Source organism: Gymnodraco acuticeps, unplaced genomic scaffold (genome assembly GCF_902827175.1).
Source record: "Gymnodraco acuticeps unplaced genomic scaffold, fGymAcu1.1, whole genome shotgun sequence".
Taxonomy (NCBI): Eukaryota; Metazoa; Chordata; class Actinopteri; order Perciformes; family Bathydraconidae; genus Gymnodraco; species Gymnodraco acuticeps.
Window position 1 is genome coordinate 395,102 of NW_022991144.1, and position 13,266 is coordinate 408,367.

Genomic DNA, 13,266 nt, shown 5'->3' on the forward strand with positions numbered 1-13,266 from the left:
TTCTCCGCTCAGTTCTCCGCGCACCCCCCGCGAGAGTGAGAGAGAGATGACAAGGGGAGCATGTCTGTAACCCGACACCGTTGTAATGTATCGACATCTGACCAAAACGGCTTTCTAGTGCAGGTACAGAGATGTCGGTGAAAAGACAGTTTCAGTCCGGCGCAAAAAACAAAACATGAAGAAACTAGAGCATCACTCGAAGATGGGTTATTGTATGAGTCAAATGTACAACTTGCGAATGTTGTATAAGTCAAATAGCCAATTGCCATATTAAAACATCAGCTGCAATTCACGACATGAAGTAGGCAGTCTCTGCATAGCATATAGGCTAATGGAGATGCAGTTTTTTCCAGCATTCTTTATTTACCATTCATTCAAGTATGTTATGCCTTTGATCTGCTAATGTACAGGAGGAAGAGTGATACACTGTCTGTCTAGTTGGCTTACATAACAGTTAAAGTTTACAGCCTAAAAAACATGGAGCATTTGTTCCCCTTTTATTCATTTTTATGTCAATTTGCACATTTCATGGTGATGCTCAGCCTCTCCCCTTAACTCCTAACAGTCATCATCATGGTGATGCTCAACCTCTCCCCTTAACTCCTAACAGTCATCATCATGTCAACCACAACACAGAGAAACACTGATAGAAATGTGTGTGTAGTGTTGATACATTGCTGACAGAGGGAACTACGTTTGAATACAGATTTAAGAAATATCAATTTTTGTCATAAGCATGTTTTGTCTTGACTATATTACAACTATATTATAATAAAAAATATATAGTATTTATATTATTGAATTGATTATGATTATTAGTAGAAGTAGTTTATTTGCATTCATTATATTTGAATCTTTATGAGGCTAGTATTTGGCAGGAAATGCAGACGTATTCACCTGTAAACGCATACTGAACGACATACATGCACATTTACCATTTATCTCACTGTATAAAAAAGTAACTGTTAATAATAATAATAATAATAAACAGGAATTATATTTGCAATTTGTTTTCACTCCTGTCGGTTGGGGGGGGGCCTCATCTCACAATGTCGCTTGGGGCCCCAAGTTGGCAAGGGGCGGCCCTGTGTGTTAGTTAATATATTTGGCAGTTTGGAGTAAGTCTGTAGATTTGTTTATGTGTGTGTGTTTCATGTATAGCTTTCACGATAATTAATTTTGTTGGATACATTTTCCCGGAAATTATTGCGATAAACGATAATATTGTCGGCACCGTTGTATGACCATTTTAGACCACTGACATAATGATAATATATAATAATAATTCAAGTACATCCTTTCAAACTGCTAGTCACATCCTCATGTAAATGGCAATTTATCGAGTTCATTTTTATTTATCGTACGATACGTCAATTAATTGCTTATCGCGACTGGTAGGCCTACACAATAAAACAGTGGAAACAAACATGTTTCAATAGTGAATGAAACTTTGTGCCCTTTATAGTCTGTGTCCAATATTGTGTATTTGTATATATATATCCTATATATATATATATATATATATATGCTAAGGTCCCGCTGCTGACACGATAGCAGTCATTTTGTGCGCATATGTAATTAAACCCATGATATCAAAATCTCACTCCAGCCAGGTACCCAAAGTTGGCAACCCTGCTATAAGTCATCATTCACACAGAGCAACCTGCCATTTGCTCAGGTACTGTAAGCTAACATACACACACATTCACACACCATGCCAATCAGGAGCAACTCCGGGCTAACTTTCTTGCCCAAAGATACAACATGTGGACTGAGTCGCACCATCATTTATGGAACATCGATCACCAGTTGCTAACATCTAACGTTAACTTTTCCACCGTCAAATACGGAATTGTTGTTCACAATGTAGCAGTATCAGGGAAAAACAAGTGGGTCTACGGGACACTCCTCAAACCAAAGTAGTACAAATTACGCTTTTGACATATGATCGGACTAGATCACAGCTCTTCAAAAGGTGGTTTGTGACAGCCAGTTGGTCCTTAGCCAACCAAAATATAGTTTTTCCCAAGATTAAAATATGTCTGACACTCATGACACAGGAACACAATCTGAACATATTATCCACAATGATATATCAATCTATACCCTAAAAATAAAACATTTACACAACGTTAAAGGTGGGGTAGGTAAGTTTCAGAAACCGGCTCGAGTGCACTCAAATTTGAAAGTACACAGCCGAAAAGAATCCGCCCCAACCTAGGATGGCTTAGAGTAGACGACAGAGTACAGCTACTTGCAATGGGCCTGGTCTACAAGATCCACTACACCTCTATGGTACCCATGTACATGTCAAAATTCTTCCCAAAGGTCAAGGAATACCATGATCATAACACCAGAGGGAGCTCCACAAATCATGTGAAACCCAGATTTGGCACAAAAAAGGGGGAATACACGTTTCGCAATTATGCCACATCAAGGTGGAACGCTCTTCCCACAACTGTAAAGGAAAGTAAAACTATACTTACCTTCAAAACCTCTCTTAAAGAGCACCTTCGGGGGAGAGCATTGCAAAACTGGCCCCGGTAATGGTACAAATCTCAACCTGTCGTTCAATGGACAGCTTCCCCCCCCCCATCTATGTATATACTCACATTTTAGACTCTGTTACTAACTGTATATCTGTAGACTTGGTATGTCTTAAATGTCCGGTTAGGATGTATTGGAACGGAATCTAAAATGAAAATTGTAAATAAGCAATCTGTATGTAAAAAACCACCTGTATGTAAATTGTAAATAAGCCATCTGTATGTCTTATATGTCTTATATGTCTTAAATGACATGATGAATTGGAAATGGCGGACCCTGATGTAAACAAGACGAAAGTCTTTCTCTGGTCTGCATCCCCTTAACAATTGTATGTTTTGAGCTGTACTGTACTGTACCCAATATACAAGCTGTTAATAAACTTTTCAATCAATCAATCCCCTTCCTTCAGACTTCCTTACAGAGCACCTCCTCCAACACACATGAATGCGCACATGACGTCAGCAGACTGGTGAAAGTGGCCGCCTGTTGCTGGCGAGTCATTGAAGTACTGCTGCAATGCACGCCCAATGACGGCATGCCCAATGAGGGCACGAGATACATTTGTGCATGCACGAGAAGGAAGGCTGACAGACAGGGCGGCAATCCAATCCGTTTAGCCGGGCCGGCGATTGGTCGTGCTTTTTACAGCACTACGGCTTCCACAGATGAACATTTTTTATGGATTTTTTGTCAAAGCACTCAAGATATTCATTGCTATCGGGATGTTAAGAGCATTCCATGGAATATAACAAAAAGTGTATCTCGAGCCGGTTTCTGAAACTGACCTACCCCACCTTTAATGATAATCTATCTGTTATGCATCCTCATCCAATCATGTGAGCTAGCTAAGATTTCCATTAAGGAAAACAATTAAGGATTAGAAGCCAAGACAAACTACCCAAATGACCCACCTCACTACCTGGTAAATAACACCAGGTTAGGTCCTAAGTGAGGTAAGTTGTGGTCTTGTTTCTTAAAGGTATGAAGTTACAACAAAAGCAGGCAGCTTATTTGATGCAAATAGTGAAATATAGCAGATGAGAGCTGGTGACATCAATTGTCCTGAGTCCCAACCATAGACTGGTCCCAACAGTCCCATAAACTGTGACGACGTGTATAGTTACAGTACATGTGTACCTGACACAGTTTACTGCACTGGTATGACTCAACCGAAAAGGGAAGAAAGACATCAAGACTTTACACTGATCTGTGATGTGGCTTGTGTTTTTTTAAGGAGATAATGACACAGTGGGAGAGTAAATATACTTACATTAAAAGGTGGGGTAGGTAATTTTGGAGAAACCAGCTCGAGTGCGCTAGCATTTGAAAATACACAACCGGAAAAATCTGCCACTTCCTTACAGAGCCCCTCCTCCAACACACGAACGCGCACATGACCAATGAGGGCACGAGATAAGTTTGTGCACAGATGGAAGGCTGACAGGCAGGTAGGCCATCCAGTTACTTTAGCCGGGCCGGCTAAAATGATTGGTCGTGCTTTTTACAGTACTACGGGTTCCACATTTTGATGACATTTTTTTATGGATTTGTTGTCAAAGCACTTAAGATATTCATTGCTATCTGGATGTTAAGAGCATCCCATGGAATATAACAAAAAGTGTATCTCGAGCCGGTTTCTCAAACTTACCTACCCCACCTTTAAGTCATTTGAATATATTAATTGAAATACTGAATTAAAAATGTGCTTTTAAATCCTTTAATTCCTTAAAAGGCTCTTAGGGCGTTGAAGGGTGGCTGGGCTGAGGACTATTCCACCATCTGTTCGTGGTGAAAGTGCTAGTGTTTTTCAGTGTTTTTTGAGGATGTTTACATTACATTGGGTTCAATCCCCTCGGTTTAACCACAAACACACAGTGCACTGACCTAAGACCGTCCTGGAGGTCAGGGACCTGCTGGAGCTACAGATAAGTATAGTCAGAGGGCAGAGAGGAGTATGAGAGTATGTAAGACACATGAGAACCAACGTCTAACAAAAGGTCATCAATTATCAAGATAATATGGTCTCTTGACAGGACATTATTTACGACAAAAAAACGTAAAAAATGTCTATTCGATTTTTGTTTTTGTCTCAAGAATTATTTTATCGTGTGGCCCCTGGTTTCTATTTCATATATCCACAAACCATTTGAAAGCATCCAGAAGCTACAGGTATGTCCTGCATCCGAAGCTGGGCAGCAGACGGTCAGGCCCGACTGACACAGAACAGGAGGAGCATTGAAAGACGAGAAGAAGTGATGGAAGGAACGAAGAAAGAGGAGAAGAATAAGACAGGAAAGCTGGTGACGGATAAGTGAGAGAAGTGCAGGTGAACACAAATGAAGTTAAAGCTAAGATAGGTGTTGAGGAAGTTTACAAACTAAAGCGGGGCAAGATGTTTCTGTTACACAGCAACAACTTCAAATCAGGCATGTGGAGCTGGTTTGTCAAGCTAAAAAAAAGAAAAACGACAAAATACAGACGCAGCCAAATAAATAAATCAGGTATCAAATGGCATTAAGAATGAATCCTTTGTGCTTGTGTGTTAAGGTGGGGCTGTCCTACCACAAATACATAAACACCAGTCATTTTATATTGTATCCCTGAATTATGAAGAAATATGCCCCCGTTTAGAAAAAGACAACTGAGCCACTCAGCGCTTTAAAAGTGGGATTAAGAGCATGAAGGAATATTTTCTGTTTATCCAGAAATATGTGTGCAGAAAAAGGGCAACAAGCAGCTGCACGAGTTGACTTACACAAATGTAATTATAAAAAGGTTAACTGATCCAAGTTACTGTTCCTATGCCAAAGAGAAACAGAAATGGTGACCCGATAATGAAAGGGTTAGAGGATTTCACAAAGCACCACAAGAATATTTAGTAAAGATTACTGTGAAAGCAAAGATGTGACGCTCATGTTTTATCATGCTTCAGGTTCGTAAATAGGTTTGCTAATTTACCCCGGGTTCTACTTACAAAAAAAACAAACAATGGCAATTTAAGTCTTTTTAAAATGTTAATAAAACGGTTTTCAAATCAGTGGTACAGCTGTAGATCTGTAGTCCACAACAAACTACAAATACAATGCAAAAAACCTGCTGATTATTCAGTCTTTTCCCATTCAAAGCCTAGAACAAATGTACAATATTTTCTCTGCTCAGATGCAAAGATAATCAGAGACGTGTAATTCTGTTAATCATGGCATTAAACAATAGTCAAAAAGCATTGTCTAATATCCCTGATGGCTGGAGAGAGATAGAGGGTGGAGGGACAGAAGGGGGATTCTGGTTGTTGGTTTATAGAGAAATGGGTCAGGCGAGTAAATAGGAGGATGATGGGTGGGGGGGGGAGGGGGGAGTGACAGATAGAGAGGCAGGTCCAAACCTCATAAACTCCAGTGGAAAAACTCAGTCATTAATCTGATTAATGTACACCAACAGTTTCCCTGCAGCCGGGCTTTGTCTCGATGCTTCTACACATCGAGCATGTGGAGGCCTGCACGAGAATTAGTCCATAAGCTCCTCTGATACTTCTGCATTCCAGCAGTTTGAGAGAGTTTGTACTGTAGGTGCACAGCACGGCCTGCCGCCTCGCACTTCCAGAAACAGAAGCGTTTTAGATTTTCTGCCCGAGCTGCCTTACTATGGAAACAACTGGCATCATACAAGAGCCTGAGAAACAGCTGTGTGCCAGAGTGCTGCTGTCTCTTTCAAAAATGAGAGACTGGGTGTTTAAAGAAAGGAAACCATGCTGATGATACCAAAATGATTGCTTTTGGCAGATTTAAACCACATTATGAGTGTCTTTGAATGCCACCACCATGCAGCTCTTTCTATCCCTTTAAATGGCAGCTGAGGCCACAGAAGTTTAACAAATGTTTAGAGTTTTGGAGTGAATCACTACTTGGATGACTTTGCCTTCAAGCTGTTTTATTAGCCTTGTTTCCATGTTAAAAACCACTGCAGTGTGTGTGCGTCTCAGCTGTAACTGAAGCTTCATTAAAAAGGCCAACAGGAGCACTTTTCTCACTGCTCCATGGCCTCCGTTTCATCACAAGTGCCAAGTTACCCAGCACAGACATGCTGAGTGAAGAGTGAAGACTATGAGGAAGTGAGGAGGAAAAGCCTTCCACATAGTGACAGCTTTCATTTCATTTGTCCCGCTCATGGTACGCAAAACCAAATGTACAATAATTGCCACAAAACATGACTACCATTGAGCGAAAAGGAGCAGGGAGAAGAATAAAATCTTATGTGACCTGCCCCTTTCTAAAAAATAAATAAATAAATACAATTAGATGGTCTGCCCTTCATAATAATAATTTTATTTTTTTTTGTTCACAGCCAAACATAACAGTATCTTAGGATACTAAGAGAAACACAAAACAATAATACTTATTTCCCACTTGACGGTTAACGGGAAAAAAACAACAACACTAAAACATCACATGTATAAGGAAAAGAAAAGTGCAACACCCTCATCTGAGTCCTACTGGAGAAGAAGGTGGAAAGCAACGCATGATGATAATAATAACAATAGCTTCAGATCTAACAGCAACATGACAGACTAATAGTTCCTTATTAAACATTGGCCAATACGGCAATGCAACCAAACAGTGAACCTACTAGGGGTGTCACACTTTATCGATGATCGATATCAAGTGATAGGAAAATGCAACAATTAAAATCATAGAGGTTAAAAAAAGACTAAACTTTTAACTTAATCTGATTGTTTATAACTATCAAAAAGTCAAAATATTCTTCACAATTAGTCAGAGGGTAAAATGGCAGCAGGTTAGAGAAATGTTGACAAGCTTTCTGTCCTGTAGAACCCTAGTTGGTGCAAATATGAAATAATGGTTCGATATCTTCTGAAATAAACTTAGTAGCTTTCTTATAACCAGAAGCTACATTTAGCTTAAAGACTGGAAACATGGGAAACAGCCAGCATGGCTCTTTCCAAAGAGAAACAAATCCACCAACCAGCACCTCATCATCTTTAAAGACATCAACGGGAAAAGTCCAAGAAACGTCTGTTGCTTGCGACAGATGTCATACAAAGAACAAGTGAATGACTCTTCTTCACCCACTAAGTATGAGTGACCAAACTACAACACTGCATTATTTTTCCTTAATTATACACCAACAATAATTCCTTCCAGTTCTAACACAGTAGGCATTGCCTTAACACTAATACTGTCTACTGTTCAGATGTTTTGATAGGTGGTGTGTCAGGAAATTGACCAGAAAATCCTCTTACTTCCTGGTTGATGAAATCGTATCTGGTCAGGCTCAATCACATTTCAAAGTGAAGACTTAAGAGATATCATCTGGATTTGTGAGGCAAGATTCCATCAACAAAGTCAACAAATGAAAATACTGAGGGGAAGCCATGTAGCTGGTAGCCATCGTAGCATGTTATCTGTGAGGCTGCATGCACATCAGATCGGGCGTTGAGGGAAAACACCAGTCCTATTCATTTCAGTGTGGGGCTGCATTTGGCACGTGGTCGAGGGGGAAGTGGAAAAGACGCGGTGCAAAAGTTTAAACACATTTCCAGGGACCTCCATTTAACTAAGGCACACATCAAATAGATCTAATTGGTGTCACGCAGACAACCCCAACTATTACCGCGTGTGGAAAAGGTGGCAACACAACTACAGGAGACCAAATGACACGCCCAATACCTAGGTTTGAGCTCGGTTTGAAAATTGTTGGAAACATTCGGGGTAATCTAAGAACACATCTTGAATAAATATATAACATAGGTTTAGCTTTATTTCAGACATTAATGTAGAAACATTATACATGTATCTTAAGCAGGACTTGAGTAATATACATTGTTGTGTGGGTACTTTTTATGTTTTAAGTTAAATAGATTATTCTACTGTAAACCAAAATGTTGGGAAGCTATTAGATTATTCACAAATGAAGGACTGTTATTAGATGGCAGGCAGTGGGTTAAAGTCCAAAGTGTATTTGTAATGTCAAAATGTACTCACTATGCAACATTTTAATATTGTAGTTGACTGCCAAAAAACACATTTTTACTCATTTTTCATACTGTTGGAAAGTTTATTTGACTGTATAACGACATATTGAATTTCATATGCTAATTAGAGGTCAAATCTTCAAAGTAACTATAGCTGTCAGATAACTAGTGGAATAAAGAAGTACAACATTTGGCTCCGACATGTAGTGGATTTGTAATGGTTTAACTTAGCATTCATTGGTTTAATTGGACATAGTTACTCTCCTAAATGACTGGAAAACAATAGGAACAATTATTAAGAAAAACACATAAACCACATGTCACACAGGAGCAAAACCATGCAGACACTGTTAAAGCGTAGAGCCCAGCAGAACTTACCTTATCAGAGACGAAAAACAGAAGGACAGATGTCCAACAGAAGACAGTCTTTGTCTCCTCGGGCCTGAGAGACAGAAAAGGGGACAGACAGAGAGGCAGCAGATGCCAAAGCAGAGGGGAACACGGAGAGGGTTGTTAGACAGCGGAGCAGCGTGCAGTTAGATCCCAGCAGCCTGAGAAGGTGGAGGACGAGCCCCTGTTATATGTCTCCCTGCTGGCTGGAAGGTGGCACATTCTGGGGCTCATGGTGAAATGCCTGTTGTGGACGGATAATGAAACAGCAAGGACCGGCAGCCCCCCCCCCCCCCCCACTTGTGGAGGTCAGAGTAGTTAGCTAACACCTCTAATATTGCCTGCCTGGGAAAGGAGTTGGGAAGGGAGTGTCAGAATTTAAAAAAGGAAAACAGTGATATTTTTCCATCGGTCTGTTTACTGCAAATCACTTTTAAATACATATCTTGACAGTCAAGACATATAAGGGTAATTGTAAAGAATTGTAAATGTTCCAAACTTAAGAAACATCATATTCACAACTACTAAAATAAAGGCTTTTTTGAAATATTCAGGTTATGTTTGTAGGATCAAAAGTCCCACTTTTAGTTTATTTGAAAGTTTTCTCATGAGCAAAATTCCTGATCCCAATGTATTTAAATGGAAAGACTCTCTCCTGGTGCTTTTCTCCCATTCGAATGGTTGATTCAAGTTACTGTCCTAAAATCATTTTCCACTGTTTGAATGAAGAGCTAAGAGCCCCACCCTTTTTTTTTTTTAAACAGAAAAAAAGGTTGCAACTGGCTAGTAATAAACATCAAATAATGAAGAACCAGAAACACATACAAGGTGCTTCATGACACGGTGGTTAGATATGAAGAACAGTGTGAGAAGGTACAACGAGAGGCAAGAAACCCAAGAGCAAAACAAACTCATTCATGTTAGTGGTCATTCTTTGCCCTGGTGCATTGTGTGTAAATGGTGAGTCAGGATTGTGGCTTCAAAATAAAACAATATGAACATCAAAATGAAATATAAAAAATAATGATCACCTTATAGGGGGATAATACCTGTCCCATTGGTTTGTTTAATGTTTATTATAGTGTAGTGATGATTAAAATACTGAACAAAAAAAAAAAAAAAAACTGGTCCTGACTTTGTAAATTCCAATTATACATGAAAAATCAATGTTCAGGCAAAGGTATCCTCTACATACAATATATGTTGTTGCAATATTATGATAACACTTTCATTGTTTTTCCATGTTTCAAATCCCTAGACTCAATAAAGTGACTTTGGAGTGAAAATGACAGCTTTTAAATCTATAATATCCATATGATTTATCTCAAGTTTCTTGTCAATATCCTGTGATATCCACATGAAATAGTCCCTATCACATTATTGAAAACATTTTCCCGAAACGCCTCAGGGACATTTGCCCTCCTAAATTGTGAACCTGATATAATTGCAGGTATTTTAAGCAGCAGTTTTAACATGTCACACCCCCGCCCATGTGGTAATCTCTTCCCGTAACACCTGACAGCCCGAGGCTCTAGCTCTAACTGACAGCTCACCATGTGATGGTGCGAGGACGGGGGCGAGGCGAGGACAGAACACAAAACGAAAGCAGATCACAGAGAGGCGGAGTACAGCAGCCTGAAGGAAAAGGGCAACTCAGCCTTGTTCCCACTCAAACAGCTGATCTCCCAGCTCATTCTGACCAGAACCACATCAGAGAGGCCATGATGCTTAAAGGGGAACCTTCCAAGCTAGCTTCCCTTCGCTCTGCAGCAGCCTGAAGGCGGGACGCTGGCTGGAGCAGGCTTGGCACAATCTGTTGCAAAGATGAACCTGTTTTTCCCTTGCTGTTCACATGTGTCTCCAGTGTGCCTGCTTTAAGCCGTGCTGTCTAGTGAATTCTACACAGAACACCCAGGACTTATATTCTCAAAATACAGCTTTACAAAAAGATCCTGAGAGCAGGCTTTTTAAAAATGTCAATCGGACAAAGTGATGGACTGCTATTTTGATAGTCATTTTTTACAACATAACACATTTGATGGTTACATTTTGTCAAATTCGAGGATTTCTTGCTTTTTCCTCTTGTACATTACATGACATGTTACTTGTTAGACGCTTTCATCCAAAGCGACTTACATACTCAATCCTGTGGACGATCCCCACGGGAGCAGTTTGGGGTGAAGTGTCTCAGGGACACAACAACATGCTGACTGCAGTGGGGTTTGAACCTGTGCTCCCTTGATCCGAACACCAACGCTCTACCCACTGCGCCACACGCCTTGTATAGTACACTGATGTGTTTGTTTTTTGATGTGGTCAGACAAAAAGAAAGCTATTTGAAGAAGCGATCTTTATGTTTTAGATGAACCTGGTGTAAACTCCAATCCTCTGTGTTTCTTAAACTGTTTCAAGATGTGCTGACAAAATAGAAAAACAGAAAGTGCCTGACTTGCCCTCTTCAGCTTTCGACTCCTGATGTCACAAACTTAAGTTTTAATTAAAAAAAAAAAAGCACAGATACGTGAGCCAACCAGAGCAGAGATGACGGACGGGGTAGAAGTTCACATTCTGCGTTGACATGTTTCCAGGAAATTCCACTTGCTTGGCAGGGTTTGAAGCCTGAAGCAAGGGAACGTTTCAGCCTGTCTGCCCCCCCTTCAGGGATTCTACTTGAATACTCCTGCTCATTTACCATCGTGAAGTGTCAGATGCACACATGAGTTAACACTCCTTTTTTTTAAGGTTGGACGTCTAAACTCTGTTTTTCCACATTGAAAGTCCTGAAGGCATTATCAGTGACATTTACCAACACTTTTATGAAGAAAAATAGAAAATACAAGCGTATTCTGTAGTGCTTTTCAGGACTTCCAATCTCAATCCTCCATTACCAAGTTCTTTTGTATCTAGTAAATGTAATCAGGTGACACTGTGTGCTGGAAAAAGGTTACATGTACAGATGTATCAACCAACTCTGACACTGTAATACTTCTCAGCCTTTTCTAGTTCATTGTTTAGATTTTCCGGTACATTTGAAGTTTAGCCTTTATTACATACCTAATGCTTACGATATCCCTAATGGTGGAGACCAAAAACAGAGCTAAAAGGGGGTGTAAATTGTCCTTTTTATCCTATCGCCGACCTACATATTATCATAACAACTTGATAAGCCAGCTATGGTTGTGCTTCTGTCAATTTGCTTTGTAGCTTTTCTACAGATCAAACATCACAGAGAAATGTAATAATGAATCCCCCAGTACATTCCGTATGTTGTTATGTGTCCGTATCTGATCATAGAGATGGCCTTATGTTCAGCCTACAAGCGGCAACTAAGCTAGCAGCATTTCTAAAGTGGCAGTGGCTCAGTCAGTAGGGGCTTGGACTGTGAGCCGTAGGGTTCGCCAGTTCAAGTCCACGACCAGACCTAAAAATGGAGTGTGGACTGCTACTTGGAGAGGTCTCAGTTCACCTCCTGCCCTGCCGTGGTGCCCTTGAGCAAGGCACCGGACAACCCGCCACCCCCATTGCTCCCCAGGCGCTGTACAATAGCTGCCCACTGCTCCTACAGTAGTACTACTCCTGGTACTAGGATGGGTTAAATGCAGAGGCCACATTTCACTGTGTGTGCTGTGTGTTCTGCATGTGTGACCATTAAAGAGGGTTTCATCCCTCCCGATATTATCATCAAAGTTAGTATTGCATTCTTAACACCTGTACTTCTCTTCCTACTCTGGCAAGTCAAAATGTTGCTGTTGTTGATGTTGTTGTTGATGATGATATCAAAATTGGTGAGAAGATTCTCACAATGCAAAACCTTGTACTTTAGTAAAACTATAGCAATACCTTATTGTAAAAAATACCATAATTAGAATGTATCTATGGGGAGTTAGGTCTTTCTTATCATAAGAAAGACCTAATTAAGGTGGAGCTCATTTGAATAACTGTATTTACTACTGCTGGATATCTTAACCTATAATGAATGTGTATTTAAAAATTAATTTGTATTATCTAATAATCTAAAAAGTAACTAGTAACTAAAAGCTGTCAAATAAATGTAGGGGTGTGAAAACTACATTATTATTGGCTTCTAAAATGTAGCAGAGTAGGAGTGTAAAGTAGAATTAACTGAGAATACTCAGGTAAAGTACAAGTACCTTAACATGTTTACTTAAGTACCGTACTTGGGTAAATATACTTAGTTACTTTCCACCACTTCAGAGCACTAGCTTTTAGCTAACTTTAGTTCAGGTGCCAACTGTCAGTTTAAGACAGTTTTTGCTACGTTACCCGGAGTTTAACAGTTTGGTTGGTTAAATAGTGATGTTAGATAGCATACGCCTACG

At 39.9% G+C, this 13,266-nt stretch overlaps 1 protein-coding gene across 6 annotated transcripts in view; it reads right to left on the bottom strand.

Moving 5' to 3' along the window:
* Positions 1–13,266, bottom strand: part of pacsin3 (protein kinase C and casein kinase substrate in neurons 3) — a 45,674-nt gene that overhangs the window by 31,930 nt on the left and 478 nt on the right. For 3 of the 6 annotated variants that reach the window (XM_034237256.1, XM_034237257.1, XM_034237258.1), the window contains exon 2: positions 8,915–8,978. The exons of the other annotated variants lie outside the window; for them this stretch is intronic. The gene's annotated coding sequence lies outside the window, so the exon portion shown is untranslated. The remainder of the gene's footprint in view (positions 1–8,914; positions 8,979–13,266) is intronic. 6 annotated transcript variants of the gene reach the window in all.